Genomic DNA, 26,599 nt, shown 5'->3' on the forward strand with positions numbered 1-26,599 from the left:
TACAGGAAATCTTGTTTTCTTGTTTTTCTCCTGTCATCTTAAAGTCCAGTGTCCATGGCAAATGTGGTGATGGTTCAACTGAATTGCAGTTATGTGTTACTGTCAAGACAACAGCAATCCTGACTCTTCAATAACTTGTATGGAGAAACTCCCAAAATACTCACTATGAACAGAGCAAACATTTTTTGTTTGTTTGAATTTTTTTGAAATCTGAATGCTTGAGTCCAACATTAAATGCTTCACTTCAAGTTTTTTGTCTCATTCTGCTGCTCTAGGAAGAGTGGCCTATGAAAAGTCTACAGGATCAAAACCAGCAAAGAACTGATTGTGCCACGTCCATATGAAAGTCAGCATCAAGAGATGGCAGCTTAGTGAGCGTGGTCCCGAAGAGGCTGTGAAATCCCTGTCTTTGGAGATTTTCAGAATTTGGCCAGAGTAGGCCCTGAGCAACCTGTTCAGTGGGGATTTGGTCCAACCAGAACCCCCTCCTAACCTACATAGCCGTATGTCTTGCAGCTGGTGCTTGGAGGTGCTTGCTGGCCGCATGGCTTCATACCTCCACAGTCTAAGCTCCACACCAATGCAGAAAGTCTGTTTCTTTACAGGACTCCATCGTTTTTTGAAGCACTCTGCTGCGTTTATCTCCCTGCTCTCCCTGCAGGAAGGCGGGCTGGCTGGCAGCACACTGCAGGGACTGAGGGGCCGAAGAAGTGGAATGTAAACTCCAGAATATTGTCTGGACTGACTCAATGTGCCATCAGGTGTGAGGCTTGGATAGAGATTTGTGGAGCTTGATGCCGAGCCCAGACAGAGCTTGAATTCACTTAAAAGCATGTCCGGCTAGACACAGCCATTGTGTCGAATCCTGGAACATGAATATCCTGTGCACTTTCAATAAGAGCCACAAAAGTATTTGGTTTTACAGGTCACTTCACTTGTTTCTGGACCCCACCTATGATAAATAGCTCTGTCTACTGCACTTGGCTCTTGCAAAGCTGTGTGCTCATGCCTGTAGGTGTACAGATTTACCTGAGATGGTTTTTGCCTTTTGACCTGAGTGGTCCAACCCCCATTCTGGAAAGACATACTTTGTGAGCTTGGCATAAGTGGTATTTATTTGAGTTTGCCCTCCAGGCTGCCTCGTGCTCATTAGACAGGCCTGTGGTGGAGAGCGTACATCTTAGCAATGGCATCAAGAGGATTTATTTGGAGACAAGTTGAGATTAAGAGTGCCACTTTTGACTGTTATAAATGGAGCTGTTTTCTCTTCCCACCATTATTTATGCTGTGATAATATTGCATCAGTAAAATATACCACTCTGGTATTGTCAGCTCATGATCCCACCTGTCTAGGGCTGTGGCCAAAGCTCCTCCATCATGCATGCTCTGTGACCTGAGCTGTCACTGCTCTGTTATACCACTTCTCTACTCTTAACATCACAGCACATGAAGTAGCAGCTGCCTTCAACCACCACCACTAGCTTCAAAACTCCCAGTAGGGTTAAACTCAAGATATTGTCTGCATTTATGAAGACCACGTTATAATCTGCTAAATGGTCACCCAGGCAATAGAGTTTATTTTTTGGGAGCCAATAGCACAGAGGATGTTGCTCTCTTTTGTGTAAGTCTCCATTATTTATGCTGCAATGACACTTTCTGGGCAGCAGCCTGAACTGGAGCTAGTGAGCAGACAGCCTGGGGTCATTCCAAGAGCAGTGACTGCAAAAATAAGCATATTGCTATAGCTGTGCCAGTGCAGACTGGTGCATCAATGCCATCCTGTTTGCTACAGATCAGTGCCGTCAGCCCAGAAGCTGAGACACAGCACAGATCCCCTTGTTGGCAACCTGGCTGAAGGGGGCTTGTGGTCTCCTGTCCACCGTGGATCTTCCTTCATCATGAAAGCAGGTAGGTAGCAAAATACAGCAGTTTTAAAGGCTCGGAGAGGCCAGAAGAATCCTACCTCAGGCTTGGCAAGGCATAGCATTGCAGCACATTCCTTCATCATTGTAACTCTGGGCTGGGCCTTTATGGCCAGACAGTGCTGGCAAGGCAACAGAAAGTTAGTTTGTGTTTTTTGGTGGGGGAATAAAGATTAATGCTACTGACTGTAAACTCAAGGTGAGGAATTTTAGGAGTGCAAAAATGTCCTGACTCTGGATTGTGCCAGAAATTAATATCTTTTGCACAGATTACAATGTTGTCTTTCCACTATAGTCAGGGCCTAAAAATTACCTCTCATCTGAAAAGAATAATGTCTCTGAGGCAGCATATCCGATCAGACTTGGATGGTTTTGCTTTAGGTACAGGTGTCTTGACTCTGTTACTGAATCCGCAGGGTGGAAGGATTCCAAGGCTGAACGGCACATCATTCCCCAGCAACTCATACCAGATGTTAAAGAAATGAAAAGAAATGAAAGTCAGCATTTCCTGGGACAATGGTATCAAGGTATTTCCTAGGCTTTTGTTTCATTGCTTGAAAGCTTACGTGTGTCTCGTGTTTCTAATGAGTTTTTACTTCAGTTTGAGGGGGACAGGTGGACAGTTTGCACTGTAGCTGGCTGTTATTAGTTAAAATGGGGGTTGACAACATTAAAACCAGAAGGAGTGAGTCCTGTGAGAAGGACAAGGGTTAGAAAAGGGGTCATTAATGTTGAGTTCTCTGTTGGCAGCGTGTCAACAGCAGAATGTCTGTCAGGGGTATGTCTGTGCAGGCTGTGATTGTCATCTATGATAGGACAGAGTTCTTGGTTCTGCGTCACAGCTCCTTTACACCAGCCCCAACAGGTCTCCACGTAAATGCCTTAATTTTGTAAAGCTGTCATGCTCTCCATGATCTTTCTAAAATATTTTTTCTGCTGGTCTCCAGCTGCTTATTACCACATTGTGATTGCTCTACTAAAAAGCTCAGAGCTGCAAGGTACCTCTGGTCCCATCAGCCCTTCAATCCAACCAAAATTGTTTGGGAGAATCTTGGGTTGAATTTGTCAGGGACTGAGATAATATGACTATCCATAGACATAATTATTATAAGCACTTCTGAACCACTGTATTCCTGAATGCAGTATCCTACCTAGAATATGTGGAAAGAATGTATCAATGGTGAGTTAAGAACCTAAAAATGTGCTATTGAATTCTCTATTGAGATTCAGTTACCATAAACAGTAATTAAATAGTTATTGGGCTATCCACTGGCATGAGGAACATTGAATACTGTTATGTTTTCCACAGGCAAAGAGCCAGGCTCAGGCCAGAGTCAGTCTTGGTGCCTTTTATTTCATGCAAAGGGAATCACAAACATGAAGCTTTCCTTCAAATCCCTGCAATGAGAACTCCCATGGTATCTCCCATCCAAAACGAGGATGCCATCTGCCTTTCAGTGCCCTGCAGCAAGCAGCAGTACCTGCTACACAGTGGGGACAGCCAAGTGACAGCTCCTCTGGTCCTTGGGACATGCCATTACAAGGGGTACTTGTTCCCCAGCATGGCCCCATCTTCTGGCACATGTCACAGCTCATTCAGATGGTGGGTGGATGCCCAACCTCTGCTTCAAGGAAACAGCAGAGCCCATGGCCACGTCCCAGCAAAGCAATAACTTCTGTTTACTTAAACTTTTCTCTCGCTGCTTTTCCCCTGCAAGCATCCTCCTATCCCGTCCAACTCAGGCTTGAAGTGACCTCCAGCACTTTGGGTTGAGAAAGAAGGAAGAAGGTAACCTGGCTATGCAACCCTGTTTTGGGATATTGAATTCATTAGTCTCCATTATGAATTTTTTGAGACCGTCATTTCCAGCTTCAAGGTTAACAGCAGCTGTGCCAGCACTCAGATTCTTACCGGATGCTGCCTCTCCCTGGGGAAGTATCATCTTCCCCTTTTTCGTGCTTTTCTTTTAAAAGCAAAGAAGATCCCTTGCAAAAGAAATAAAAAATAATCAGAGCAGCGAGAATCGACGTTTCTACAAACAGGGTCTACCCTAACGTGCTGGAGGTTCTGCAAAGCCTAGTGCTGAGAATGTTCAGGGACCTGGGAGGGAAACTGAGGCACTGGGAGGAATGCGCAGTGGGGACAGCAGAGCAAAAGGCGTGAGCCCTAATTCGCTGCTCTAGCTGCTCATCTCTGCAGCTCCTCTAATGCTTCTAGTGAATATGTCAACGGGGTTTACATGTCAAGGTGCTACAGTGACAGGAGTTGTATAAATAGATTAGATAGAGAGGTTTGCTTAAAATCAACTGTCAGGCTCTGAAGGCTAATAGTTTCCATCCCGAACAACTGTCTGAGCGTTCAGCTCGTATAAATCTCAGCTCTGTGTTCACTGCTACTCCAGCTGACGCTTCAGTAGAGTTCTGTGAAAAAAAAAAAGGCACAAAGTACAAAAAGTACCCCCCCAAAAAAAACAGAGAGAAAGCAGAAGATGCAGCCAAGACATTGGTGATAAAGTGGAGCAGAAGAGGCAGCCGAAGCCTTGGACTGCAGCACAGGACATTGTGTACTGGAGTCAGGAGAGGCTCAGAGAGATCAATATTTCTTGTCCTGCCACATGCCAAAGCACTGTGTCACCAGTGGGGAGAAAATCCATCACGGAGATCTGTGGTAAGTGAGTGATACAGTGTGACATGCGGATAACAGTGGATAATGTCGTAAGTCTATAAAAGAAGATATATAGACCATATACTATTGCTTAAAATAATAAGCTGTTTGGTGGATGGTTTTTCTCACTCCCTGAATCTGCATTTTTTTTGGTGCTCCTGTGCTTTGCCTGCTGCTTCCCCTCTGTGTTGCACTCTCACTTTCTTCTCATATTTCCTGAGCTTTGCAAAGAAGAGCAAAACTTGTTATTCCCCTGACTGATAGTGACAGCATCTTCATAGGCTTGGCTGGGAGTAACATTTTCTACCAAGCTAGGGATTCTGGCAACATTTTTCTCACTTCTACCCAGGTTTTTCCACTGCCATGGATAGAAGAGGCACTGGGAAACTGCCTTGTTTTCTCCCATGTATAGATGAAGGCCAGGAAATCTTTGCCTCTGTATTCAGACTGAGATGCCTGAACAAGGGATAAAAGGTTGCAGGCATCTGGTCTCCTTCTCCTTGTCCAGGAGAGACCTTGGGCACCAGCTGTGAGTCTTGGGGTCACACAGCCACACACTACTGCTTAGAATTATGGAATTATTATGGTTGGAAAGGACCTCTAAGATCATCTAGCCCAACCATCCACCTCCCACCACTACTGCCCACTAACCATGTCCCCCAGTGCCACATCTTCTTGTTTCTTGAACACCTCCAGGAACAGTGACACCACCTCCCTGGGCAGCCTGCGCCAGTGCCCAAACACTCTTTTGGATAAGTTTTTCCTAATATCCAGTTTGAGCAACCCCTTACTCAGGAGTTGCGGAGGACTTGCTACCCAGCTATAAATTCTGAATTTTCCCTCTATTTATTGAACTACTCATTGGTCTTCTGGTCTGCCCGGTGGCAACACTGTCCGGTTTATTCTGGAGCTACTTCAGCAGAATCCATTTCCTATGTCACATGTTCATAACAGGTCAGGCTTTGGCAGCTTTTTGGTCGTCTTACTCAAATATGGATATTTACTTTTGGCCACAGAATTAGCTTGCTCAGAGTTTTTATGATGTCTGTTGGAGGCTTCTGTATTGCACTTTGGCTTGCAAACCTGTTTTTGGCATGATGATTTGATGACAAAAAGGATTTCTGTTTGCTTGGAAGATGCTATCATATAATGGTAAAGGGACTGTAAAATGATTGCTGGGATAACATCAGGCTATAAACTACAGATTAGCTGGCAAAATGTAAGGAAGTACTCAAGTAAAATCAGACTTCACTTGTAATCTTTTGGGAGCAGGAGCAAACAGAGAGTAACCCCAAAGCAAAGAAATACATGGTGGGACAGTCTCAGGCAGTAAGAGTGAAGCAAGGTGTCCATGTGTTGGGACTTTGGACATACCAGCTGTCTCTAATACTGAATGCTGAGCCTTTGCAAAACCCTGAAATTGATTTTTAAGACTCTGTTTAGTGTACAGCCAAGGAGCTCCTTGCTGATTTTTTTCCACTATAACTGGCAGAAATGCAACAGATCATAACTGCTTATGAAAGATTGCACATCACTGTCTCCCTGTGAGCCAAACAACAGTGAAAAGCCAAGAGCATCCCAGATACATTACAACTAACATTTAGATGAAACTGTTCCATAGCTACATATACCTGCCAAGAATGTCTCCATGCATTGGATACAAGGACAGAGATTCATTTTTACATCTTTCAAGAATTACCATGAAAATATCAAGAAGTCTAGCTGATATCAGCAGAAAAAAAATGAGTTTTTGATTGTTTCAGAAATTAGTCATAGGTAATGTTCCTTCTGTGGATGGGTAAGAGAATCATTCCTCCAATGCTTGCTGTAACCTTTTATTGAGTAATCATTGCAGACTAATAGAGCTGTACATGAGTGATGGGCAATTTGTTGGCTGCTTTATGGTGCAAAGAAATTTGGATGAGATAAAGCTCTGACCTCATGTAATTTGAAAGGATAATGACTAGCACTTCCTTGGCACAATATTAAAACCAATAGAAAAATTTCTACTATATTTTAGAGAGTAATTAAATTACTCAATTTTGATGGTGCTCACTTGTTAAATCTCCCCCACACTCACCCATGTTCACCAGGTGCAGCAAAATTCAGGTGGATGGTCCACAAAGAACCATAGAATCACTAGGGTTGGAAAAGACCTCTAAGATCATCTAGTCCAACCATCAACCCATCACCACCATGTGCAGGAAACCACGTCCCTTCATAGTGTCTCTCCCCCATTCTCGCCATCTGGTATTAATCTGTTCACAGAAACACCATAGCTGTCTGTTGAGAGAGGAAGAAAGAGAAGTTAACACCGGCAAGATAATTACAGTAGAACTACAGAGGTCAGAAAAATCTTTTAAGGTAATAAGTAAAACAAAGAGACATCAGTTGAGTGAATCCAATGTTTGCAGGAGATGTTGCATGTTCTCTTTCATATTAATGAGTGATCTTTTCAACCAAGGTTTAAATCAGTGATGTTTTCTACTGTAGCTCAATTTCTATGTTGTCTTTCAGATTATTTATTTTTCACTGCTGTTCCCATAAATACTAAATTTATAGAAAATCTGTTCTTTTCTTTTTTTTTAATGTTTAGACTTGTCTCAAGTAAAGGAAAAGAGGACAAAGGGGTTTTCTTCAAATGCTTGAAGAAATACACAGCTGAAGAACATTTGTTTTGAAGTTCATACATGCAATGTTCTCCGTAAGTTACCTATCATAAATCTGAAGCTGATGTTATAGTTTTGATCGTACATTTTTATGATGCATTTTATGTCTCATTTCCAGACAGATTTATAGCCCTTACAGAATACTAGATGAGCTACTCCACATACTTCATGTCAACATGTTATATTTTCTTCTCTGAAATTTCTGCTGTTTAAAAGTGAGCCATATGGCATTCGAAGTACATTTGTCCTTATAATTTTTGAACTGCTCTTGGTCATCTTGGTGAAAATAGCCAAGGGTTTTGACTCCTCAAATAGTGAGCAGTAAATGAGAGTTGATATCTCTATGACTTCCAACACCAAAACCAGGTCTTTATTTTATATACGTGTTGAATTGACCACCCGAGTTTTGAAATGATTAAAGTGCAAGGTGAAGCCTATCTAGCCTACAAGTGTCCTTTCCAAAACAATCCCAGAAAGAGAAACAGAGAGAGGAGAGAACAATGCTCCTCTTTGCAGGCTAACAGATGTGAAACTATCTACAAATAACAGAGTAGCCAACAATAATCCAGCACAAATCATGAGCAGTTGGAAAAAAAATCTTTACACTGGGTTTTGAATAAATGCTGTGGCTTGGAAACAAGTACAGGTTTTGCCCAAATATTCTGGCTGATGCTATGTCTTTGCTGGGTCCCGTAGGAAGGTCTCATCACCATCCTTGCATCATGTTCTACCACCCAAATGTCTGACATGTGTCAAAGCCAGACAAACGAAAACACCAAGTTATTTATATTTACTTGTGAATAAACATAAATGTGTTTATACTCATGTCCAAAACCCTTAAGATCTTCTGAGGACTGACTACGTCTTTTAGAACTGGGTTACTCTTTGGCTTATTCATAAACACGGGACATGCAGGCGCAGGAGGCAGCTGCCCAGGATATCGCATCACTGCTTGCTGTAACTACAAGGCCAACGTGTGTTTTACATGCACTGCTGTACCTGACTCACACAGGATGTGGCTTTTTTGAAGGCGTTCCTTGAACTCACAGTGTGTAAATCCACTCTACTAATCCCCAAAGAGGAATAAGTATTTCCCATGTGGTGTTGCAAGGATGATAGCTGTATCCACAGCATGGTGAAATGAGAGGCTGAACCAGAGGAAGGAAACGATGATGCCTTGATCTTCTGATCAGGCCATCCACTGGGGATGTGTTGTGGCCTGGTGGTGGAATAATCCATCTCCCGTTCTCTGTGCAAGGGGAGAGACAGGCATATTGCTGAGACCTGCTGGGATAAGTCACCTGGAAGGTTCATCAGACCTTATGAAGATGGCATGGGGAAGTTTATGCTAGTTTATCCTGGAGTTGTCCATGTTTTCCAAACCAGGAGAGTGCTTGGAGGCAGCAGCAGTGGAGGGACATTGCAGATGGGTTGGCAAATACATCAAATGCCAGCAGTGGTGAAGGTCCCACAAAGCTATTCACTAATCCACCTTGCTGCAGAGCCCAGGAGCAGCTGGTTTTCAGGGAGCCGCTTCAGAAGCAGAGATTTACGTTGTGTTTGACAAGAAGAAAGTCCATTTCAGCAGCTCCTGTTTGCATCTGGCGCATTGCACGGAGGCTGTTCGTTTGCTTGCTTTCCAGTCCCACATGCTTTGCTTTGGCTCTGGGGATCAGGTGCTCAGGGACATGGGGAATAGCCCCCGTTCAAGGACAGAACATCTTGTTAAAATACTTTCTTTCTATAAAAACGACAGGGACTTTTTTTAAGGCTGTTGCCTGCCAGTTCACGAAGCAGAGCTAAGAACAAATTCCTCATGTGCAGCATATTTCTTTTTATGACCTGAAAGGCAGCACACAGAGCAGTGTTCAGATTTTCTTTCGGCAGCACTGATTTATCTCGCTCCCAGCCCCTGCCCCTAGAAACAGTCTATCTTCTGTTGTTTTTATTATTGTTATTTCTTAAATCTTGGTCTTTGCAAAGTGTTTTTTATAGCAGCCAAGATGCTGCCTGGCCACCTTCTCACTGATGTGCATCAAACTTGGGAGAATCACTACACTTCAGATAGATAGGTTATTAATTCGTGTTGCTTTGGTGAAGGGTTGTCAGGGACAGAGAGAGGTGGGCTCAGCTTCCTCCAAAACTGACTTTTAGACCTTCATGCCTCCACGTTGTGAGGAACGAAGCATCGACCATTCCATTTCTGCCTTTTGTTCTCTCATGACACGTTGCATTTTTGCATTGTACATGTCATTGACCTCACAGCTAACTCCTCCTGGCATTTTCGTTCCATTCTCCATCACTGTTGTCTCCCATAAATGTCTTTGTACCTGCACCTCCATTCTCTTTTGCAGCATCCTGCCCTCTTCTCCCTCTTTGCAAGGCTGAGTAGGGATTTGTCAAAAACTTCCCCTTAAAAGGTTGTCAAAACCATTGAAAGTGCTTTTGACTCAGCTTGAAAACAAAAGGTTCTTTGTTTTCAATTCTGTGCTTTTCAACAAAGATCCAATCTTTTCCCCAGCTGAAGAAGCATTTTCAGTTCATTTCCCTAATACGTTACAGGCTCTCTTTCTCCTACAAATCTCTCTAAATAATATCTCTAGTAATCCTGCTTCTCATGTTCTCACCAGGAAGTGTTGCATATCTTATCTGTCTTGCCCATTTTCTTGTATTTTTTTTACCTAATCTAGCTTAAGCTGTAAATTCTTCAGGGTGAAGAAGAGGGCTACATTTTGGCAGCCTTTGTTTGACAATATTGACTTAACATGGGTTAGAGTGCCAAGAATGAAAGCAGCAGGTGGTACTTTCTGCTCAATGCAAGTTCATGTTTAGAGAAACTGTGGCTTTTTGCATTTTAAATAAGAGAATGGGTTCAAGGCAGAAGAACCTGGTGTTCTTCAACCTACTGTTCTGCAGCTATTCGTCGTGGTTGGATGTTTCCCATCCGTTCCTATATACTAAATAATGGTCATCTCCCCACCCAGGTGCCTGAACCTACTGAGACTCATGGTTTGACCCTCATCCAAGAAGTCTTTCCAGAGCGCCTAAGTGAGCTGAAAATGCAAATGCAGTGTTGAGTTGGTAGCATCCTGTGCTGATTTAGATTTCTTCAATGACTGACCACGTAGACAAGGACATCTTCCTAAGGGATTTGTCTATTTTTCTATCAGTTTCATTGAGGCTATCACAGATTGCTATCTGTGAGAGGAGAGGTGCTAGAATAAGGGCTGTTATGTTTGCAGCCTCTGAGAGACGTGGAGGAAATCGTAAAATAGATTTGCAAAATGTGTACAAGTGGTAGCAAACCGCGAACAATGGAAATGGGCAGGTACTTATGAGTTAATGCTCTTTGCCATGGCTTCTTCCTTGCAGAAATGGAATTTGTCATGCTAATAGGAATTCTGTGTGCTTTTATCAAAATCCTTGAGCTAACGCGATCCAAAATGTTCAGAATTTGTGAAAATATTTACTTTTTAAATCTTTTTCAGTCACTGTACTTACAGAAAAATCATTACTCAAGTCACAGGCATGGGTTGATGGTTGGACCAGATGATCTTGGTGGTCTTTCCAACTTCAATGATTCTATGATTCTAAATTTGAATATGACTCCTTTCAGTGGTATTCTAGGAACAGTGGCAGAAAAAAACAGACCTAAAGATGCTCACGCCTATTATTATGTGATGAAAGTCCTATTTCTGTCTTAAATTGTCACTCATTTTTCAAGACTGATTTTCCACGCAACGCGAGAAATACTTGATTATTTCCAACTGGAGAAATGTATAAAATAACAACGAATTGTTGCACTTGATAGAGCCTCATGGCTGGTGGTCTGGCAGCTGCTCAGACGATACATTTGAACACTTAGATGAAAGCATCTTGGAGGGTTTTAAAAGCCTTTCTTAGAAATGGATATATGTGCGATTTGGTTTGCCTCTTTTCCCCAGCCATGACAAATAAATGTTAGCAGTGTCAGGAGGAAGAGTCCTGGTGAAGGGCAACAGCAGCTGGAAGGAAAATACCAACAGCCCTGCCCTTGGAAGAGTGGGAATGTTCTGAGAGAGGCATCAAAGGAAAACCCCATGTGTTTCCTGCCCCTCTGCCAACTTTTTTCCCACCATTGAGGAATATGAACCCTTTTCCTCTTGGGAAAATGGTGTGACCCCATAGAGGAGCAGTTTTAGACTGGATTCTGTAGCTTTTTCTCTGTGTATGGGAATTTTGTCCAGGGTCAGGGTGGTTAATGACAGATATAATTAATCTGATGTTATTCAAATCAGTTGATGAAAACTGAAAGTAATGACTGTATGAGTAACAGCGGAAGGGAAGATGTGCACTGTGGTGTCTGCTGCAAAGTCTAATTTTCTGGAAACAATGAATAATATGGCTTTTTCAAGGGAGGATTTGATGAACATCCAGGCTGAAGGAACTGGTTTCATACACAAATCTGTTCTTAGAATCAAGAGGCTGCAGCTATTTACTCCTACAGCTCTCCATATTGAGTTCTGGAGTGGAAGGACTCTATTTGTACCATTTGCAGAAGTGTGGTTGCTGCAAAAGGATCAAGGAGAGATGACACCAAAGGTTCCTTGCTGCCTGCTCACATTTGCTCTTCACTATGTGGAGACCAAGCAGGTGTCACCTGAAGTTAGTTTTCAATCTGATGCAACATCTGCAGGTCTTGTGTGGTTGGACTGTGAAACATCATGAACACTACATTTAAAAAGTGACCATTGCTTCTGTTAGCATTGCACATGTTGACCTTCACAGTCTGCAAGGGCTAACAGAAATCACACAATGCTTGCTCGGCATGCAGTAGTAACGCCATCTTGAAAGAGACTAAAGGAGCATTTGTATTCAATAGATCTAACCTTGCTCCAACAGCCTACCTAGCTGGGAGTGCCGGAGTTTTACCCAGGAAAACAAAATGCCAAGAGAAAAGTGAGTCAGATCTGTCCTTCCAACCAGATTTCCATAGGTGAAGCAGAGGAGACCGAAGTGATGGGCTGTGGGAGGAGGCACATGATTGATGGGAACTGCTTTTATAGTGCTAGCAAAGCCAGAGCTTTTCAGCATTACTGAAGTCAATTCAAGCTTCTTCATGTTTTCCTCAGTTCTATTTTTCAGTGTGGTCTAGAAGTCTATCAAGGACTGCGGCTTAATTTTCCAGAGATTTGTCAGGATAAAAAGATGCCATTTCCACACAGCCTGTTGTTCCCATGTAAATATGTTTTTAGGCACAGAGAAAAATAATTTTACAGAGCAGAGAAGCTGCAAACCCTTCTGGCAGTGTCTATGGCAGCGTAAGTGCTCTGTTTCCATCACTTCTATTTATGAAATCCAAAGACCATTTTATCTCTTAGATTCCCATAAGATCTGCTATAGCTTAGTCAGGAACCGTGAATTACTGCTTAGTAGGAGTTATTTCAGGGAAACTGCAGAGGTTGGAGAGAGGCTGTGCCTCAGCACACAGCCATACTGTCTATCCTGGTTCCCCAGAGGGACCCTAGAGATGCCTTCTCTTCTCCCTTCCAAGATGCTAATTCAACTAGTACTGGAAATGAGAGTTTCCTTTAGAACTCAGGTTCAGGTTGGATATTAGGAAAAATTTCTTTGAAGAAAGAGTGGTGATGTGCTGGCACAGGCTGCCCAGGGAAGTGGAGGAGTTGCCATTCCTGGAGGCATTCAAGGAACGTGGAGATGTGGCACTGAGGGACGTGCTCAGTGGGCATGGTGGGATGGGCTGTGTTGGGCTTGGGGATGTCAAAGGTCTTCTCCAACCTTAATGTTTCTACAATTCTATGAACCCCGTTTATTACAGTTGATCTTAGGTTTTGTGTCACTGATCACTGGCACCTTAAGTATGGCATCTCCACAGAGATGGAGAACAAGCAGAAACCTACACAGCCCTGACAGCTGCTCAGGTCTCCCTCAGTCCTGGCAGGGACAGAAGTGACTTTTTTCCCATAGACATTCTGTCACTGCCGAGGTTTTTTTTCTTGAGAAATTCCAGACCAAAAATATATAAAAAGGGAACATCTGAATTCTCCTGGCTGGACCAAGAGAAATTCCTTGTGGTTTCAATGGTTAGACTTCAGCTATGTGCTGGCACGAGGCCCAGTTTGAGGAGAGATGGAGGGATGCACAAATGGCACCGAGACCTTTGGGAGCCTCTCATCAAGGCTGTCTGGGTGTCCTTCAAAATATGCATGCCTCAGCTCAAGGATATACCATGCACAGCTATGCTGGCCCTTGTGCTACGCCATGCATGCCACTCTGAGTGCTGTGCATCCTCTGACTGATGCTGCTTGCTATCGTGAGGTTTGTCCTCATGACACTTTGGCAACTGCTGGCTTTCTGTTTGATTTATATTTACAGTGCAAGAAGCACACTTCTGTTTATTTCTGCTGTTAGCACCTTGTCTTGGTTTACAGCAAGTTTCTGAGGTCCTTTGGCAAAAATAGAGGGCAAAGTGCAATTAGTTCTGGTTTTGTTTTAAAAAATAACCCACAACCTGAAAGACAAATTATTTATTTCCTTGTGTTCCTAGAAGATACTAAAGACATGCGGACTACTCTGCAGTACAATCCCAGGAAGAGCACTGGAACTGAAGACACAGGGGATGAGGTATATGAAATTCTTGCCTTTTTAAAAAAATACAATATTTTAAATAATTTTTTAGGGAAAAACAAGAATGTACAATAAATTTGCTAGATTTTCAAGGAGACATCATAATTTAAAAGTTAAGAATAATAGGAAAGTGACTTTTCTTGCAGAGTTCTAAAAAGTGGGGAATAAAAAGAAGTTCCTGATCTATTTCTTATGGAAGATTTCCCCCTTCTCAGTGTCTCAACAGATGTTTAAAATTATCTTACTTTGAGAATCTGGTATTTCACTAGTTCCGAGGTTTTCTGTCAAGAGGGATTGTCCCATCTCCCTGGAGTTCCCCTATGCAAGCACTGAGTTTACTAGGAAGGGTGTCTGGGAATTTTTCTGTTGCTATGAATGCCAGCCCCAAGCGTAAGCTTCACTGATGCCTTAAATAAATTATACTGTCAGATCCATCTTGCTTTATCCATTTTCTAAACCCAGTAGTTGAGAGAATTAATACAGTTTTGGGAAAATCCGAAATCTCTGTGATAATTCTTTTGTTACACACAACCTCTCTTAACAGAGAGTGAAGTCATTTGGATCAGCTCATTCTTTTCACGACACTTTTAGACCCAGAGGAGACCCAGCAAGAGGGAAGGCGTGCCCATAGCAGGCTGGCTGGTATTTGGCTGGTCAGGTATTAAGTCATGTGTAATTGCTGATGTACAAGTACAGATGTTGACCATTTGCTAGGCAAATTATGTGGGTAAATAGAGTATCCACTGCATCCCTCTTGCCATTTTAGAGGTGTTTGTAACTGAGAGTAGAAAACGTAGAGTCTTTCTTTGGCATCTATCACAGTGAGAGGTAGAAATTATCTCCTTAATAAAACTAATGATGTAATGATGACAGCTACTTATGCCATTATAATGTCAGAGTTGCTTAATTTTGCTCAAGGGTTGGGGACACTGTCTGCCAGCTCTCCCTGACCTGGCGTTGCTCAGATTCATCAAATTACTCCCATATATTACAGGAGCATAATTTAGGTGCTGAGGTTTGACATTATGTCTCTGGCAGTTGATTTCTGCACTGATCTTGGTGACTCTCATTATTACTGTATGTCATCACTGGCCTTTTGCCCTTATAAAGTGAGGAGCAATCAGTGCCAGATTCATCAGCCCTTACTGTAATGAAAACCAAAGCCAGTTGGTTGTTGGTTTGGTAGGGAAAGTACTGGAAGAGAATGCCAGCGTTGGTTCCAGAAAAAGAAAGCAGACAGAGAGAGATGTGTGTTTGGGTTTGAATTCTCTGCACTGAGGCAGAAGACCAAGACTTGCATGCTGTGATAAAATCTCATGCAAATCATAAATGTGCACAAATCCATCCTAGCAGGAAACTCAGCCAGTTTTGGTCTAAGTAGCTGTATGGAGGTTTTTGCTGTTCCTCTGAGCAGTGGTAGCAGTCTGCTTTGGTGCCTCAACCCCAGAGACACAAGGAATACTGGCAATAAAAATGCTTCCTCCAGTAACACCTTCAGGCCTGGCATTGCTTAATGGGCTGTGAGATCACATGAAGGCAGCTGTTTCTGACCATTACAGAGGACACATTACTCCTTTTAGTCAGTTTTAGTACATGGAAACCACAAAATAAGAAAAAAGTAAATCAGGGCTAAAATATGACATTTCCACCTCCACATGCAGGAAACAATAACAGTTTAGTAGTACTGGCACGAAAGGGACTGATCTCAGCTTTATCGTATTGGGAAAGTAATAAACACCCATATTAGAAGAGCTGTAGATCATTTCGTTCTTCCTGCACACCCACTGTGGTCCTCCCATTCCCCTTCTCTTGCCATCCCATGAGGGAGATTAAATAACACAGAGGATGGACTGCGTTGCATGGCCAGAAGATTGCTGAGACCTCAGACTCATTTTATCCACGGTACAGTAAGAAGAAGCAGTCTGTGTTCCAAAAATCTCCTTAGCCTGAAGAAAAGTATCTTCCAAGTGGTTGTTCCTGGAAGATGCCTCCACGGGTAACTCCAGGCCAGCTCAGACAGTAGACACTCCAGACAGAGGACAGCTTGCAAGGCATGAAACTGCTGTCTTCAATGTCAACCGGAGCAGAACAACCCTTAGAAAGAGTAGTCAGGCCCTGGAACAGGCTGCCCAGGGAAGTGGTGGAATCACCGTCCCTGGTGGTGTTCAGGAACAGTGGAGATATAGCACCGAGGGACGTGATTAAGTGGGCAATATTGGTGGTAGGTGGATGGTTGGACTAGATGATCTTAGAGGTCTTTTCCAACCTTAATGATTCTATTATTCTATAGAGCTCAGATCCGAGCCTTGAATTTTGTTAGTAAGAGGAAATACTCAATGCAAGCTACTCTACTAGGATAATACTGATGTGTTACACTGGACCTTTCAGAAGGGACCTCACCTACTGGGAATCCTCTCTCCTTTCCAATCTCCTACATCTTTTTCAGAGCCCTGGAAGAAACTCCTGAATAAACCTGATCTCATGTTTTTGTTCCTGAAATACAGAAGGCTTTGAGACATGTCTTCTTCCTTCGCTCCTCAAAGGGCTGCGGTAGAGAACATGAATTATGATGAATCCTGTGGCTGGTAACAGCATGTCAGAAGTGGGCACCTCCCTTGGGACAGGACAGAAAGCACAGCCTTCCTTCTTCCTGCCTGCTGCAGCCAGAGGTACTGTGTGTGATAAGGTCGTAGTTTGGTTGTGGTTCAGCTAGGAGGGCCTGTTAGCAGCAATCCAGAATTCAGGAAATGCAATGCAATAAATTCCTTCTCCTTATTGTTGTTATTTTTTTTTTAAAGATGGAAGTGAGTGATCGAGTGTTCTGTTTAACTTTATTGGTAACTTGTTTCCTAGGTGTGTTATGATGGATGCTCGAGAATAGGTAGAATTTAGTTTTTGCTTCTTGCGACCAAGAGTGACAAGGATTCTGTTCTTCCATTGTATTTGCTGGAATTCACTACTCTATGCTGAATCAGTTCCTTCAGGTCAATCTGTTCTTTAAAGCCGACTTTAGGCCAGTGCTGCTTTTCTACAAGTGCTTTTGTACTGATCCAAAGCCAAGGTCTGTCTCTTCCAGAGGCTGGTTAACTATGGGTGACATGAGAGCTCCCACTCATATGCATTCCTTACATTGTGTTGGCAATATGCTGTCATGCCAAACTAATCAAGGAAATTCAATATAAGTTAATTCCTTATGAAGTTCTCACATCTTTAGGTGGTCTGCCATACACTTGACCTTGGGGATGGACAGGTACTTGAAATTCACACTTGGGTTTTTCCCAGTTCTTCATTGCTTTTGGACTTAAAACCTTTGAAAATGCATGCAGTGGGTGCGTGAGCACCAGAAAGACTGGTTTACTGTGTCACTTTGCTAGTTACATCTGACTTTGAAAGTGGAGAACTTTAGTGAGGGAAACTGCCCTATAAATCTGACCTGCAATATACCACTGAATGGATAAGTTCATCCCCTGTGGTTCTGCCATTCCCTGATGGTTGAATCTAAATGCAGTTTCCTTCCCTGTGCTTCTGCGTGACAGTAATTCTTACTGACAGCCTTATCTTCAGCACAGCAGGTCCCCTCCACAGCATCTCCCTGCCTATCCCAGCTCTAGTCTTGTTGGAAAACCCAGGTGCTCTGCAGCAATCTGATGACAGCCTTTACAACAGTGTACCCCTGTCAAGTAGCAACTTTTCAGGAATGTTGCTTGAAGAATATCTTGACAAATATCACTGAGTGGCAAGGTGCAGATGCTAATAATTTTCAAAAGAACCTGGTGAACCAGGAGTGGGTTTTGGCTAGATGACTGATCCATCCTTCTACCACTTCCTCCATTGCTGCCCCTCTTGGACCATATCTGATGGCAGACACGTCAGAAAGGGATAAAACCAGCATGTCATATGTCTTTGATGTGGGATTATTTTATATCTATCCATCTGAAAACCATTGCAGTGAGACACTACAAGCATAACATTGCTTGGCTTTTATTAAATAATTTTTCCTTGGCTTCTTTCACATAATACAGCAACTAAAAGTAAAAAAAAAAAAAGAATGCCCTTAGCTTGCATTTTCTCTTCACACTGACTCTCCCTTTTGCTTTATTTCAAATTCAGGGGCTTTCTCTGGAGAGTGAATATGAATAAAGTATATAATGAAAACTTACACGGTGGTCTAAGTTTTACTCTAGGTCTGTAGTTTATTCAGTCGCCAAGTAATCGCTGCACTGAAGCTGCAGCTATAGTCCCAAATTTTAGGGCAAACAAGTGGGAAAAATCATCCTCAAGGGCAGACAGGTCTGTAGTTTCCTGAGAGACTTTAATATTCTCGTTCATTATGGAGGAGAGAGAGTGGAGGAGACCCAGTGGAGTCTTTAGAGCTCAGATCCTTTGGATGAAGCATTTATTGGAAGAGGGAATAAACCCATGTTTCTGAGTTTACGGCAGTGGGTGCTCTTATCATGATGGCACAAAAATGTGTAGCCTGGCTGGCGGGAGGAGCAGATGGTTTCAGGTAAAGTGGTGCTGGACATGGGTTTTCCATCCTGATAGATAATACCCTGATTATTCAGATACTAGGAAAATCTGCAGATAAAGTCATAAAACATGCCAGGGTTCAGGATGTATGAGTGCCACAAATGGATTGGGGCTACTCTGGTGGTCAGGTATGAAATAATCATTTACAGCAGTCTTATGACTGGCTGGTCTGTATCTTTTCATGTTTCAAACATATGCTCTTTTTAATCATTGGGTTTCCATTCAGCTTTTCTGCCCAGAGCAGCCCAGGTTAAGTGGCACATTCTAAATCAGATCTGCTAAGGATGTGCTCATTCATCACAACAGTTGAGATCTGCTCCATGTTTTAACCAACCCAGCAAAATCAAAGCTCTGTTACCACGTAGATCTAAGGTTTATTTCCTCTGTTTTGCTCTCCCCATTAGAAGGAACTCCATGCTGTGTTTTCACAGGCTCCGATTTCAGGAGTAGGGAGCTGATGCAGGAAGAGGAAGATAATTGCCATGCTAAGGTCCACCCTAGTTCAAACCTCTTGCACTGGCACTGTATTTCAGCAGACCATTGCAACAGGGGCAGCAGAAGAGGGAACAACAAATGGAAAGCAGGCAAGACATCCCCATTGATTGTGTGCCTGAATATTACAGGCAAAAGGAGTACATCAGCCATGTGTTCCTTTTCAGAGAAGAACAGGACATCAGGAAGTCTCTTAATCCTTGCTAGGTTGCAAAATGATGGAAACTTGAAAGGCTGCCAAAGAGAACTGGGATCAAAAGCATTAGCATTCTATTTTTTTGGGAAGAAAACTACCTATTCTGTGAAAAAAAAAAAAAAAGCCCTCTAGCTGAGTGAAATATCTGTCTCTGAAAGATATTTGAGATGGGTTCTTAAAATACTCCCTTCGTCACTTTATGATGACGGTTTCGGAGTTCTTTCAAGTGGTTTTTTTGGAGCTCCATTAGATAGTATGAGACAATTCACACTGTTCTTAGAAACCATCAAAGGCCGGCACAGACAGAAGCAGGAGGACACAACATGGAAGGAGATTTTCTACCCACTCAGCAGATCTCAATTTGTGAAAAACTAAAAAAAATACAAAAATACATTCATAATCAATCTGGAAAGCGATAGAAAAAGATCACAACAACTTGTACTTACAAGAATGTACTTCAAAGAACAAGTTGTACTCTTATGCTGAGTTGTTTTACTTTCACTGCAAAATATTTTGAAATTGAGCTTTCCAGCAGGGTTATTTATCCAGCCCATGTGGTTTAGGAGCACTGCAGAGGGTTTCAGGTGCTACCTCTCTGCCTCACTGGGGCTTGGGACAATGAACTGAATCCCATAAACAGATAATTTAGGCACCTGGGACTAAAGCCATGAAAGGAAGTAGCTGCCTGGTAGTGGCTTAGCTCAGCATGTTTCAGTCCAAAGTACAGATCCTTAACCTTTGTTTGGCTGTTACCGATTCAGAAAGCCCCTGAAAATCCATTGGCACCTTCATTTCCTCAATGAGCACCAGGATGTCCCCTACTGGAACTCTGGCACACTGTGTCTCTGGATGAACTGACTATCAACACCCTCAAGAAAAATGGAAGCAGAAGCACAGATGTCTGTCTCTCCTCATTCCCATCCTTGGGCTGTGGGCACTCTTCCATGAAGCATTTGGGTTCTCTGCTTGGCCTCCCCTCTCTGGAGGAATTTGGTTACAAGAGGAGGGTGGTCCCGAGGGATCTGTAGTCACTGCACGCAGTCTTGGAAAGAGAATGACAATTACTCAGCCCAAGTGGAGAAAAGGGCTGTCACCCAGGATCCAGCAGACAGCATAAGATATTGACGTAATTATTGGCACAGGGATAAGAGATATGTCTTGTGCCTCAAGAGCTTGTCCCCTCACAACATAGATCAGAGAACGCACAGTGAAGGCTGGCTCTCATGATTCAGGTGAGGAGTCTGCATTAGATCTTTTATCCAGACATGGAGACTGTCATGGGAAGAATGAGTGGCAGCAGCTGGAGCACCTAATTCCCCCTGAGGGCTGTGGCTTGAAGGCATACTTCTTTTGTCGGCATACTATTGTCGGCATTTTCCCTTGGCCAGCATCCCTCTGCCTCCCATGCCAGCTGTTCAGGAGCCCAGTCCACAGGTGTCTTGCTGTCTCCACAGACTGGAAAAGGAGCCTTGGCAGCAGGGATCTGCTTCACACCGTAGGATGTTCTGGCTACTTGGCTCGTCAGGGGATTTAATGCTGCTTGATTTCCCTGAAGTTATGCATGAAGCATCTCATAGGGAGTGAATTAGACTTGTCTTCCAGTTCTGCTGGAGCCACTGCATACCCTTAGCTGGGCATCTCAGATCCTTAGCTTGGTTCTCAGCTGAGCAGAGGAGCTCAGCTCACCAGTAACTATCAGTGAGTCTTTTCCCCATCTCCGAAATCCCTAAAGAGGTAAATCGCTGTTTTTCTCTCCCCTTCTTTATTCTAATGGCTTTTAAGTACTGTAATTACCTTTCTCTTGCCGATGAACTGAGAAGGAATAACCTTCCTAAAGCACAGTGGGCTTAACAAGGCAAAATCTGCCGAGTCAAGGAGAAGTGTTTGCATCATCTGAGAGAGCAACAGCAATCCCAAGTGACTCCATGACTAATTTGCCACGTGTCATTAATTATGTCTTATCTCAGCAGGGTAATTGGGACTCACGGTTTTCCTGTGTGTGCTCCTAACAGCTCATGCTATGGAAGAGAAGGTTCAGAACAAACGTACTTAGAGCAAAGAGCACGGTGGTAAAGGAAGAGTCACACGGTGTTGCACTGCAAACCATGAGGCACTTGGGCAGGGCGGTAAGTCACAGCGGGTTGTTCATGCGGCATTGAGGAACACAGCAATGTGGTCTCCATGACTCATGAGATTTGAGGTTGGGGTTACGTGTGCCTGAGAAGAAGCAAGAGCATGGTCTAAATGCCAGTGTGCATTTCTTACCAACAGCTATACGTAAGTTCTCCGTTAACTTCACTGGGCTGGATGCCCATGACCTGTTTTTTTTTTTTTTTTTCCTTGAACGTCCAAATTTATTTTCAAACTCTACTCAATCCATTTGCTGTTGGTTGTGTTGAGCACTTTGTCCCCTTGATGTCAGCGCCTTGCTATTAACTCTACTGTACGTGCTTTGAAAGCAGGATCAAGCAATCTGTACTGGTGAAATGAGACACTTGTACTGCCATTTTTGTTTCACTGGCTTGAGCTTTGTCTCCCGAATTTTCCAAGAGGGACACCATTCACTGCTGTCAAGTCCTCAGATGTTGGTAGGGTATGTGGCCCCAATGTTGTTGTGATTTATGGACTTGACTACTCGTGGAAAAGTTGTGGGAAGTCCCTAAACACTGACTTGTAGGAGGGTGTGTCAGGGGAATCACCTTAGGTGTGTATCCTTCTCTACATATACACATTAACCAGGGCAGAAGAATGGGCAAACCTCTACTCTGATGTAGAAGGCAGTCCCATGAGCGGCAAACCAGTATCTGTCAGGCACTTCAGCTGCACCCCATCATACTTTAATTTTTCCCTTTGTTCACTGCCTTTTATCCTTCTTATGGCTTAATAGGCCACCCAAAACAGAGATTCCTGGCTTTTCAGAGCAGGCACTTAGCAGCATCTTGTGCAGTAGCTCAATGTTAGATGAAAGAAATGTTCCCCCAGCTCCGGGGGGGGGGGGGGAACAAAAAAAAGGAAACACAGTAACAAATTGCAGAAGGTTTATTTAAACATGGCTGTTTATTTTTATTGGAGATTGAGTTACCTTCCCTTACAGGAATAACGTTTTGGAATCCTCAGTTCGCCTACAATAAATCTCAGTTTTCCAAAGAAAAGGAATGAGGCTCTTTGTCATTTTTCTTTGCTTTCCTCCATTGGTGAGTGAAAGAAATTCACCATGAAGAATCATTTATAACAAACTTGCTTTTGAAATCGTTGGCAAGTCCTTGGCATGTCGGCTAAATAAATTACTGCCCTATCCCTGGGCAGCTGGAGGACAAAGACATGGCTCTCTTGTTTCTCGCTGTAGACTGGCAGGACCTCTACTATCAGGCGGCACAGAGAAGAAGGAAAGAAAAGAGGCTCACAGCTGGAGCTCAGAGAGGGTGGTGGGGATGGAGGGAGGAGACCCCAGGTCCTGTTATGACTTCAAGCCATGTTTTGTCCCAGCGATTGCCAACAACCACATGGACGTTTTGTTGCTGGTATTGTGGCTTCTTGCAAACCACGGGCTTCATTCCTCAGTGTGGGCAAACAACAATGTGAAGTTGCACCCAGGACTCTTTAATTCTCTGAGAAGGGATGGTATTTAGGCTAAAGCACAGTAAAGAGACCTCGGGGAAGAGCAGGCTGATGATGAAGACTAAGACTTCAAAGATGTTCTGAAATGGCTCCGACTCTTCTCATCCTGAGCAGCTTTTCATTGAGATTTGCTGCTGTGGGCTAAATTGCTTGGAAGTGTTTGGCTGATTAGAACAGCTGGAACTGGTCATCTCCAGCATCCAATAGGCTCTGTTATGATGATTTTATTTATTTATTTATTCTTGCAATCACTTCTTGTTTTTCTCCACAAAGCTCTGAAAAGGTTTCACAGAGGGGAACTATTTTTTGCATCATCACAAATATAGACGGCTAGAAAAACCGAGTTTATGTAAGTAGGTCAGGATCACATAGTGCATCAGCATGTGGGCAAAGGGAGTGTAAAATAATAGCATAGATACCTGGCTGCAGCAAAATCCAGGGAACTTCTATCATTTTTAGTCTAATTTCATAGGGAAATTAATCTTAAGATGCCCATCTCTCTGTATCTGATCGTTTCCTTAAGTTTAAAGAGGGAACAGTGCTGGGATATGCAATATAGCGACAAGTAAATATCTGCGTGGTGGCAGAAGTTGAAATGTTTTAGGAAAAATGACACCTTCTCAGCATTCAGCAACATTATCACAGAAATTCCATTATTTGACAAACTGGACTGCCATTCTCTGATGGACTTGATCTAAAAAATTGCGAGTGTCCAGTTTTTTTTTTCTTTAGTTCTGTTTCAAGATTACTAAACCTTTCTGAGTATTCTGGCGTAAAGTCATTGTGCCTTGAGTGGTATTCATGCATGAGAATGTTGTGTATTCCTCCTTTTCTGTAGTATACATCTGAATCTGGAATGTAGCCATACTGCAGATCTGACCCAATAGTCAAGAAAGTACAAAAGTATGGTTATTTTAGACTTCGCAAGACAGGAAATGGGGTATTTTCCTCCTTTTCAGTTTCCATTTCTCCTTAGTGGGGTTAGGACTTACAAGAATTTAGAGGATGTATGGTTCAGCAAAATCATTTCCCCAGATTAGACAATGCTCATTCTTTGGTCTTGTTTAAAATTATTGTAAGAAATATAATATATAAAGACCATGAAACTCAGAATGTCAAATTAGAGTTTTACCCAAATAATCCAGGTTTTGGGGATCTTGTCATGCTAAGTGCGTTCTCTGGCACTGACTATTTTTATTATGGATGGAGCCACTGTGGAACCACATTAGAAAAGGATATTGTTACAACAATTTAAATATCAACAATGCTGCTTGGAAAGGAGTAATGCATTCCAGATGGCTAGCAATAATATCTGTCCTTTTCAGAAGAGATTTTTATTTAGATGATTTATTCTGATAAAATTTGGGATAATTTAGATTTCTATCAAATTGTCATTAAACATGGAGATAAGGTTATTTGCAGAGCACAAGATAAGTTTATTCTGAAAGGTTACATTCATTTAATTTGTTTAGATATGTATTCGTATTGGTCTTGCTTCTTTCACCTCAAATATTGTAGCTGATTTTGCTTTGTGAAAGCAGACTTTGAAACTGCTTGGTTATGTCCTGGGTCCAGATGCTGTTAGGTGAAGTTAAAATCATTGTAAACATAGAGTCACTTGATTTTCATGGGATCTCAATCACCATTCTCCTTCTTTTTCCTGGTGCTCTTGTACCACTGAAGGTCTGTGTAACACTGATGAGGGCAAACTTTGTTTCTCCTGACATTTTTCTGTACCTAATAATCCTGCACATGAAGAACAGCAAGGAATGCAAAGCTAATATCATCCCTGGATAGGGCAGGTAAAATATTGCCTGAGCAGCGTTGCACAGGATATTTTTTCAAGCCAGCTCCATCTATCTGGTTTGGCAGGGATTTTGATGCTTAGTTTCTTATCTGTCACATGCCACTGTCCCCAAGGATGGCAGTGTGAACAAAGACTGTCATGATGTGCCTTGGTTATCAAAGTCTGTTCTTAAGACATGCTGTTTCTGGGCTCTTACCCAGCTTCTTCTTTGGCCATTGCTTGGTCCCTTTCAATCAGGTATTCATAGGCCCACAGAGGCACTGGAAAACATGAGGCACAAGGACAGCAGTGGGATTTGGGCTGCCCAAGTCTGGCTGCTCTTTCTACTGAGCCTTGTCCATGGTGACCTTCCTTGGTAGGACTCAACGCGCAAGCCTGCTCTCTGCAGTTTCCTCTCTGCTATACCCAGCATCATCCATCCACCTCTCCAGTCACTGGACTTTCTCTCTGAAGATTTGGTTTTGCTTTGTGTATTTCTACAGCAGGCATTAGTTAAGCTACTCAGTGAAAGCCTTTTGAAGACATTCCCCAGAGTTGGTGGCTGCTGAGCATCAAGCAGTGAAAGAGCTTGAGGAGGTTTTGTTAGTCCTGGCTGACCAGAATCCTGTTTCATATTTGAAATAGATCTGCAGCCGGTTGGTTAACAAAATATTATGCTCAGGATAACTACCTGAGCCACCTCGCCAAGCCAAAGATTCATAGTAGGGTTCCAAAAAAGCCAATATTAAATCCAGAGATGTCAACATTAGTGAAGTAGGACTAAATCATCTCCAGCTGGCTTTGCCTCTTGCCTGAGGCAGAGAAATAAGTAGCTCCCTTGAAAAGAAGAAAAGAAGGCTGTATTAATGAGGACCATAACAAGGCTTGTAGCTCAGGTCACGTTCTTTTTCCAGTCCTATCAAGTTCAGTCAGTGATCATCTCTCAGCTCCTGTTGCTTGCCTGCTGGCTTCTCAACTGAAACCCAATTTCCTTGGCAGGGGGGACAGCCAATGTCACCATGCAGCATCAGAGATGTGAGCTGACCTTGTTTTAAGGGGTGGCCCAGTGTAGGCAACATACTGAGTTTCCTTGCAACTTGTGTTGTTCTTGATTAAATTAGCTGTTTTTAACTGTTAATTGCAAGTTAAGCATGAACAGAAGTTGCTACAAAGTGTTTAGAATCACAAAATCATCTTGGTTGGAAAAAACCTTCAAGGTCATCAAGTCCAACCATCAACATGACCTACTGAGTCTTATAATTAAGCCATGGCCCTTAATGCCACAGCCCCAGTTGTTTTAAATACCTTCAGGGATGGGAATTTCTCCACTTCCCTGGGCAGTCTTCCAATACTGAAACACTCTTTCTTTGAAGAATTTTTTCCTAATGTCCAATCTATACCTTCCCTGCTGCAAATTCAGACTCTTACCTATCCTTTCTGACCAGCATTGTTGAGTAGAAGTCTTGAAATGTATGGGGAAAATGATCTGTAAATGTTGTCCATTGCTCTATGCAAAATGCATTTAAGAATAGCAGAATATGAACAAATTAAAAATCACCTTTAACCTGGATATTCAGAAACCTTCACTGTGTCTTTCTGGTCAGTTCTTATGACAAAACTACTCTTTGAAGAAACAGAGATTTTAGATGTGCATTGTGCCATGTTTACTGCTGTGACATGTCTTGGTTTCACTGATAATTTGAACTAACATCCATAGGTACTCTGGAAAACCCTACTTCTGACATGAATCTATGTATATATGTAACTACATCAAAAATACTTGCATTTTATTGGTATTTCATTTATGATTAGAGCCTTTTTCCTTTTTTTTGAAATGTTTGTCTACTGAAAAGGTCCATCAGAGGCAACACTTCAGGGGAAGAGCTACAGGAGAGGTTTCTCCTTTGAAAGGTGATATGAAGAAAAGTAGGAAACAGATTCCTAAGCACAGAGGTGCAGAAGGATGAAGCTGTTCATAAAAGTTAGCATTTGTGCAGCATTTTGGTGCGTTGTATTGGGCAAAATGGAGGTGGGTATAGTACAGCATAGAAAACATAAACTCAGTTGGCCGGGATCACGGAGGGGGGGAATTAT

General features: G+C 42.7%; 1 protein-coding gene across 2 annotated transcripts in view; it reads left to right on the forward strand.

Annotated features, from left to right (window-relative positions):
- LOC110404333 (hepatocyte nuclear factor 4-beta-like) overlaps positions 19,590-26,599 on the forward strand; it is a 42,355-nt gene continuing 35,345 nt past the window's right edge. For both annotated transcript variants that reach the window (XM_021408491.1, XM_021408494.1), the window contains exon 1: positions 19,590-21,227. The gene's annotated coding sequence lies outside the window, so the exon portion shown is untranslated. The remainder of the gene's footprint in view (positions 21,228-26,599) is intronic.

The sequence above is a fragment of the Numida meleagris genome, chromosome 10 (genome assembly GCF_002078875.1).
Source record: "Numida meleagris isolate 19003 breed g44 Domestic line chromosome 10, NumMel1.0, whole genome shotgun sequence".
Taxonomy (NCBI): Eukaryota; Metazoa; Chordata; class Aves; order Galliformes; family Numididae; genus Numida; species Numida meleagris.